Raw genomic sequence first — 9312 nt, 5'->3', positions numbered from 1 at the left:
AATAAGGATTGTGAATCAGATTGGATGATCGGAGCATTGAAGCCCAGTTTCACGGTTTAGAGATATAACAGGAGTTGAACATCAGACTTGCTCAACAGAACAGGCCACAGGTGCATGTCATGACCATTTGAGTTAGTATCCACATCTGATAGGTTTCTACTTTATAGTTTTCTTGTTAGGAATCACCTCTTTCCTTTGTCCTTTACTCTGTTCCTTTTGTCTTGTTTACTTTCTCTTTTTGAGTCTATTTGGTCAAAATAAGTGAGAAATGACTTCAAAATTTGCCACCAGCTTTCCAATGGCACAAAACGGGATCTGGTTAGCACATCAAAATGTCATAAGTCATAAAAGAACAACAAGCGCATTGAGCTGGTAATAATCAACATGTTTTGGGATCCTTGTAAAATACAAATGCTTGGTACATATCAATTCATGAACAATGCAACAAGATGGAGGGTGTTTGGTGAACGGATCAGAGGTGTTTTCTGTGGTAGGATTGACAAAAAGGGTGGTAAAATAGTGACAAACAGGGTCTTCGAGTGGATGTCAAAGCTATCACAGCAAGTGAAGGAACAAAAGACCTCAAGGCCAAGGTAGTGGTTTAAGTCAAGAAAGAACAACATGCACTCTAAGTGGATGGAAATTAACGTGTTTTGGAATTCATGAGAAACACAAAGGTGCAGTACACGTCAACACAAGAGCAAGATGCAACAGATGTAGGGTGTTAGGTGGACGGATCAAATGTATTTGCGAGAAAACACAAAGATTGGTAAGTGTCAGTTCATGAGCAATGCAACAAATAGAGGGAATTAGGTCTGAATGGAGAAGGGGTAGTTTATGTGATAAGGATGACAAAGAAAGTGGTTAGTTCATAAGCAAGCAAGGTCCTCGAGTAAAATCAGTTATCATGAGAAGTGAAGGAGCAATCGCCCTCAAAGTCAAGGCCACAAACCAACCACCACATTTTAAACTGACAAGATTTTTCTTTGATTGAAACAGGGGCAGGAAATTTTGGTTTTTTTAGAGAAACCCTCCGTAGAGAAAGGCAGTCACCAAACAGGTTTGATTCTTTTTTATTTTCAGTACCCTTCTGGAAAATGTGGCTTAGTTAAAATTCAAAACAATCATGAGTAGCATAAGTTAGCATAAATGTATCCCAAAGGAATATAAGTTGGTTTCAATGTTTGCATGTTTAAGATAGGATTCAATTAGGAGTTTTCAGGACCCTCCTGGATAATGGGATAGCTTTAAGACCCTCTTAGATAACAAGATTTAGCGGAAGTCACACCTTTAGAAGATATAACTTAGATTTAAAATTGTCATTTAGTTAAGAATTGTCAGGACCCCCTGGATAATGGGACCTAGCTTTCGAATTCTTAGTAATATTTGGTAATATGATTCAGTTTAATACTCACATATATGCCCAACCTCCAAATGGGGGCAGAAAGTTTTCTTTGTTTTATTTGTTTCATTGAAGTCAAGAGCCCGCCTGGAGAGCATGTGAATACATTCAAGCGCAGTAGTCAGGAGCCCGCATGGAGAACAAGGGAGTACAATTTAAGTTTAGCTTTAAAATTCTTTGTTTTGTTTATTTTGAAGTCAGGAGCCCGCCTGGAGAGCATGCGAATACTTTCAAGTTCAGTAATCAGGAGCCCGCCTGGAGAGCATGCGAATACATTTAAGCGCAGCAGTTAGGAGCCCGCCTGGAGAACAAGGGAGTACAATTTAAGTTTTAGCTTTAAAATTCTTTGTTTTATCTATTTTAAAGTCAGGAGCCCGCCTGGAGAGCATGAGAATATATTCAAGCGCAGCAGTCAGGAGCCCGCCTGGAGAACAAGGGAGTACACTTTAAGTTTAGCTTTCAAATTCTTTGTTTTGTCTATTTTGAAGTTAGGAGCCCGCCTGGAGAGCATGTGAATACTTTCAAGTTCAGCAATTAGAATCTCACCTGGAGAGCAGGTAATACATTCAAGTTCAGTAGTCAGGAGTCTGCCTGAAGAGCAGGGAATACATTTCAAGTTAGCAGTCAGGAGCCCGCCTAGAGAGTAGGGAATACATTCAAGTTCAGCAGTCAGGAGCCCGTCTGGAGAACAAGGGAGTACAATTCAAGTTTTAGTTTTCAAGTTCTTATTGATATTTGGTAATGTGATTCGTTTTACACTTACATATGTTCCTAGATACCCACACTGGGGCAGAAAAATTTCCTTTGTTTTCGTCTATTTTGGTTAAATTCAGGAGCCCGCATGAACAGCAGGGAATACATTTCAAGTTAGCAGTCAGGAGCCCGCCTGGAGAGCGGGGAATACATTTCAGTCTTTACATTTTTCAAGTTTTGAAGTTGGGAGCCTACCCATATAACAGAGGAATACATTGAAGTTTGAAGTCAGTAAAGTGGAGGGTTACAACAAAAATCCCCCGCAGAAATCAGAAGGAAGACCACAAGTCGAGCCAGAAGTAAAGAAATAGCGGAGGAAGCACAAATCGACTTGGCAACATCAGTCACAAGATCAAGTATGGAAATAAATCTTTGTAAAGCATAGATTATAGATTAGTTTAGCTTCTTCATTTTTGTCATGGTGTAATAAGGAGGTCAGTAGGCAGTATCAGCAGCAACAACAACAGTAACAGCAAAACCGCATCTTCATGGTAGTCCTAGCTATCAAAACTTCCCGAACTACATTGACCTGATTCCTTTATAGCCAATGATATGTAGGAAACCTTTGAAGCAGAGGTTCGGTCAAATCTTTCAAAAATGCTTCCCCACGGAGTATTCAAACAGGCAAAAATCGCTCGTATCCGGTCACTTTATCTTTGCAAGAAAACTCTTCATGTTTCCGGACAAAGAGGGGTAGGTATGAGCACGCGATTTTTGCCTCATACGAATTACTCCAAAAGAATTCCCAAAATTAGGTCTTTTCTTTAATTATGTGTTATTTTTAGGAATTATTGTGTGATTTCCTTGATTGTTCGTATATATTTGTGTGCATGTTTAATTTTGTTAATGCATTAAAAATACAAAAATATAGCATTTTCATTTGATATTTGATTTTTACATTTTTTGGAATTAATTAATAATTAGATGTTTTATAAAAATGAATATTCAAAAAAAATATAACATATTTTTGTAATTTTAGTCAAATTGTGTGATTTTCTTTTAATTTGGCATTTAATTATTTATGATAATTATTAGTTAGAATTAATTAGTATTTTTAAGTTAATCTGGTGTTTTATAATTAATTAGGATTTTAGTTTTAATTGTTGAAAAGAAAAAGGAAAAGAAAATTGAAAAGGAAAAGAGAATAAGAAGAGGAAAATCTGGTTGGGCCAATTTAGCCAGGCCCAAAACCAAAACTCAGCCAAACCTATTGAGTATAAGAAGAGGAAAATCTGGTTAGGCCAATTTACTAATTGAGAAGCTCCTAATAGTGGTAGGGTAGTACTTGCATTATCAAATTAACTAAAAGCATTAATTGAGTGGACAATTAAGTGGATGATTAAAGAAATAAAAAGTTGAATTGGTAGTGGAAAATGCACTAATTGAATGCCCATTTAAGGGAGCTGAAAATCAGATTAGAGAAGAAAAAAAGAAGGGGGCGGAGAGAGCGGTATACACTCGATATACACTCTGGATACACTGGATATACAGGGGCAGAGAGCTAAGAGAACTTGGAAGAGATTCTGAGAGAGTGAGATCATTAAAAGAGGGTAGAAGGCTAGGAAATTCGGAGAAGAAGAAAAAAAGAAGGGGGCGAAGAGAGTGGTATACACTCGATATACACTCTGGATACACTGATATACAGGGGCAGAGAGCTAAGAAAACTTGGAAGAGATTCTGAGAGAGGGAGAACATTAAAAGAGGGTAGAAGGCTAGGAAATTCGGAGACAAAAAAAAGAAGGGGGTGGAGATAGCGGTATACACTCGATATACACTGTGGATACACTTGATATACAGGGGCAGAGAGCTAAGAAAACTTGGAAGAGATTCTGAGAGAGGGAGACAAGAAAACATTCTGAAAATACTGGGAAAAAAATTGGAATTTACTGTTTCATTGATTTCTATTTTCTGGTTTTCAATTTCGAATTGGCTGAAACCATCTTCCATATACTGTTTCATTAAACTATCTGGGGTTAATAGCTGGATTAAAACTGGGACTGTTTTGTTGCTGCTGGTGATTGCTGTTGTTTTTACTTCTGATCTCACCCTCTTTTGACTTTCATTTCCAGGTATTCCTTCATACCCTTTGCTAACAAATGAAGTGCCACAAGTTGGAACCAGATTGAATTTGTATACAGATTTGGATGTTCGAATTGGAATTTGAATAAGAGTCTTGTTTGAATGTTAAATTCTATTAGCTTCTGCTATTTATACCTTTGTTTTCTTGTTATGATTCATGTGTTAAGTTGTCCAACTGTGCTCAAGGTATAGATTGTATACAACAATAGCTCCTGCTGAAATTTTGGCTATGTATGTATAGATTGCCTGGTCTTAACTGTAACCAATTGATGTTTCCATATAGTTTATGCCTTAGTTTAAAAGGGGATTATTGTTGATTGATATATATAAAGTTCTTATTCATGCCCCGACTCGTTTTTCTCCCCTCCTCAATGGTTAAAAAGATTATGAGAGATCACTGGTAGGTATGGCTTCAGGGATTCGATCCTGAATTCCTTGCTTGCAGCCGGCATTGCTAAAATATTCAGGTCCTTCCGCTAATAAAATGGTTTAATATAGCCTTGTTGTTTGGAAGGGACTTCTCAAGTACTTTAGTGTTAAATAATTAGGGTCTTAAAAAATGGAAATTTGAGGCAAGCCATAGTTAGACACTTAGTAACAAATGGCTCTTGTGTTAATTTCATAATGTAGAGGTAAAATAATAAATATTCCTAGAGAAACCTTTAGGGCCGTTTAAAATATTATCGTTATTGTGGACATGTTTAGTTCTTGAACAATACTAATTAATTAGGGCTTTTTCTTTTATTATTAGAGACAAACTAAGTAAAAAATTATAGTTTGCTTTAGGTTGGCCTTTAAATAATAAATGAGGCGAGCCCTGCTAAACAAAAATGCATAAATTGCGGGGTCCTCTTAAATGTCTATAATAAAATACTTAGAATCCGAGATGGGCCGTTTAGCGAATTTCACATCCCTCCCCAAAGATCATAACGCATTAGTCACTTTAGGTGCGCTTGTAATAATTTACCTTCTTAAACTCGGGTGTGCATTTCATGTGACCCAAATCAAATCCCAAAAATGTTGAATAAAATATGTTCAGGATTGCGGATGCATTTTATGTGACGCAATCCAAAGACACGTTTTAAACAACATTCAATTTTCTCTAAAAATAATTGAATAAAAGCGGTTGAAAGCTAAAATTGGCACATAGGTTCAACATGTATTAAAATCAGATAAATAAGCTGAATATGACAGTTGAGAGACTGTGCTAGAACCACGGAATCCGGGAATGCCTAACACCTTCTCCCGGGTTAACAGAATTCCTTACTCGAATTTCTGGTTCGCGGACTGTTAAACAGAGTCATATTTTTCTCGATTCGGGATTCAATCAGTGACTTGGGACACCATAAATCTCCCAAGTGGTAACTCTGAATTTCTTAAAATAAATCCCGTTTCGATTGTCCTTTAATTAGAAAAACTCCCTTTACATAAACCCTTTTCCGGGGTGTAGGTGAAAAAGGAGAAGTGACACATGCAACTGAAGATATACCTTAATTCCTAGCTTAACCGAAGATCTTCCCCAAAAATCTCCTCTCAATAGCGACTACAAACAACCCCAATTCTCCACCAAACAACCACCCTCTCACCATGTCCACCCGTTCACTAACACTAAACATGATGCTGGAGTCATGGATGGAGATGGCCCTACAAGGCCACTCTCAAAACTTGCAAATGATGGTTGGGCCAGCACTGATCTCCATCACCATCCAAGACCCCCGCTACTTGGCATAGTTAGCAACCCACTTACTCCACCAGGGTTTGTCCAATTTTGGCCATCAGCTATGGCTATCCACCCTCATCCAAGCCCAGTTTATGGGCACACAACAACCCCTATCAATGGAGGAGCTCAACTTTCTCATGGGGAAACTTTACCAAATAATGCCTTTCTTCCCATTAATGGACCTGAACACCCCTCTCCCATTACCAAACTTCACAATGTGGTGACAAGTGAACCAACCCACTGCCCCACCAGTGAACCAACGAACTCCCCCACCAACAAATCAGACTGCAGCCATGGACATGCTAATAAAGAAGAAGAACCAAACCCTTGTCTACCTCAAAGAGTCTAACGCAGACCTAGAAAACATCTTGGAAAATCTAGGAGTCCCAAAAACAACAGTCCTCCTCATGCATGAAGCCATGGTGATCGTGTTCAATGAGCTATTCGGAGAAATACTTATTGCTCTCTACCTCAAAAAGCTAGTAAGCTGCAAACTAAATCTCCAAGCTCCCTTATCTCCAAGCTTAGGGAACTCGACAGTTGCAATAAGCCCTGTGTTGGGAGGAGTGAAACCAACCCCAGTGGGAAAGGGGAAGGGACTGAAGAGGAAATCCCCATCTCAAAACTAGTTGCGGATGAATTTCATAATATGGAATGCGATAGGAGCCAACAGTGTTGAATTCTATAGACACTATGCCTCCATGGTGAAGCTGCACAAGATGGCAGTTATTGTCCTCCTTGAGACAAGAATGGCTGACCATATGCACTTGACTGCTGAGCTACAGTTCACAGCTCAATTCCAATCCCCTGCCATTGGCCAATCAGGAGGAATAGTAGTTATGTGGAAGGAAGACCTAGTGAAACTTGAAGAGGTCTGTACCACACCCCATGGTGTGCACGTCATGATTAAGGTAAACCCCAACCACCCTAAATGGCTTTTCTCTGCTATCTATTCTAGTACACACTTATAAGATAAAATTAGTTTATGGAAGTCCCTTAAGGACATAGCCTCTATTTATAAAGGAAGCTGGCTTGTAAGAGGTGACTTCAATGAAGTCCTAAAAGCCATGAAAAGCATGTAGGGAATAACATTAGTACAAATAGAAGCAATCTCATCTCGGGTTGTCTGAACCAATGCAAATTAGTTGACTTAGGCTTCAAAGGCTCAAAGTATACATGGACCAACAATAGATACACCAATAGGCATGACTTTATCCTTGAAATGCTAGATAGGTGCTTTGCCATCGATGATTGGATCAAGTCATACCCAGAAGCCACAGTTACCTACCTCCCCAGGACCCATTCTGACCACTTCCCTCTTCTTCTAAGCATTACTAATCACCAGCACAGTGATAATAGTAGACCATTTAGGCTAGAGACAATATGGTGTGGCCACCATGATTTTCCCAGCATTGTGCAAGATAGTTTCGTCTCTATAATGACATGTTGGCAGATACTAACACTTTTAAGGCAAATGTGACCACATGGAATAAGGTAGTGTTTAGGAACATCTTCCACAAGAAGAATCACTTCTAGCTAGACTTAATGGAATTCAGAAAGCTAGTGCTTATCCTTTCAGCACCTTCCTACAAAACTTAGAAGCTAATCTCCAAGCTGAATTTTCAGCTATCCTCCAAAATGAAGAGGAATTTTGGAAATTGAAATCCATAGTCAATTGGCTATGTCAAGGTGATGCTAACACCAAATTTTTCCATACAACCACTCTTAACAGAAGGAGGAGGAATAAGATCCTTAGTTTAATAGATGGGGTGGGTAATCAAATCACAGACCCTAAGCTCAACAAGGAGACTACCAACGACTTTTTTAAGAACCTCTTCACCACATCTCACACATTATCCACTCACAAGAGAGGTCACAGTGAGAATACTCTTCTGGTACTTACTGACATCATGAGGGTGTCCCTAGACCAACCACTTAGAATCTCTGAAATCAAAGTAGCCATGAATTCCTTTAAGCCACTAAAGGCACCTGGTCCTGATGTGTTGCACCCTTTCTTCTACCAAAAATACAGGTCCATCCTATCCACTTATGTCAACCAATTCCGCCACAAAGTCTTTACCACCTCACCTATACTACCTGAAGTTAACAGGACCCTCATGTACTTGATCCCTAAATGCCAGAATGCTACCCTTCTAAAAGCTTTAGACCTATAGGGGCGTGCAACACAATATACAAAATTGTCACAAAAATAATACTAGTAAACATGATCAAACCTATCCTTCAGACTATTATTGGGCCATCTCAGGCCAGCTTACTCTCTAACAGAAGGGCTTATGACAATGCCATAATTGTTCAGGAATACATCACCCATTTCCAAAAGATGAAACAGAAAAATGCAAACATGATCCTCAAGATTGACCTTGGAAAAGCCTTTGACAGACTTGAGTGGTCATTCATCAGGGACTCCCTCATTTTCTTCAACTTCCCTCTTAAGCTAATCAACTTGATGCCCTCTTGCATCTCCACCTCTTCCATATTAATCCTGGTCAATGGAAGCCAAACTGAACCTTTCAACCCTACAAGAGTCATTAGACAGGGAGACCCCATCTCCCCCTACCTTTTCATCATTTGCATGGAAAGGATATTAAGGAATATTGATCAGGCAGTCCTTAGAAAGGAATGGTTCCCAATCACCATCAGTAGGAATGGCCCAAAATACTTCCCCTGGTTTTTTGTTGATGACCTTACTCTGTTTGGTAGAGCTACTAAAAAGAGCATTGAAGCAATCCTGACTACCTTAGAAGAGTTTAATAATGCTTTAGGCCAAAAGGTCAACTTTAAAAAATCTAAGGTCATATTTTCTAGCAATTGCCATGAGGATTGGGCAAATACTTGTATCTCAATGTTAGGAATTAGGAAAAGCAAAGATTTTGGTAAATACCTGGGCTTCCCTATCTTCCATAAAAGTCCTACCAACAGGGACTTCCAGCTCATTATTGATAGTATGAATACCAAGCTGCCAGGGTGAAAAACCAAAATGTGATGACCCAAAAGGTCATCACTTGTTTTAGAAATAAATTATGTATTACGAGGCCTTAAAAACCTCTTTTTGTCTCACCTAGATTTGCATGCACAGTCCGAGCACATATCTGGAAAGCCATTATATGAAAATCTATGAAATATGATAAATTTTTCCTTTAAAACGAATTTAAGTTGACTTCGGTAAATATTTTAGGTAAACAGACCCGAACTCGTGATTTGGTAGTCCTGGAGGGTCCGAAGGAAAATATGGGACTTGGGCGTACACCTGAAAAAGAATTCCAAGGTCCCAAGCTCGAGAAATAAATTTTTGAAGAAAATTATTTTCTGGAATATATATCAGTTTTTGGAAATGAGA

This window comes from Nicotiana tabacum, chromosome 11 (genome assembly GCF_000715075.1).
Source record: "Nicotiana tabacum cultivar K326 chromosome 11, ASM71507v2, whole genome shotgun sequence".
Classification (NCBI taxonomy): domain Eukaryota; kingdom Viridiplantae; phylum Streptophyta; class Magnoliopsida; order Solanales; family Solanaceae; genus Nicotiana; species Nicotiana tabacum.
Note: the sequence above shows the minus strand (reverse complement) of the source record.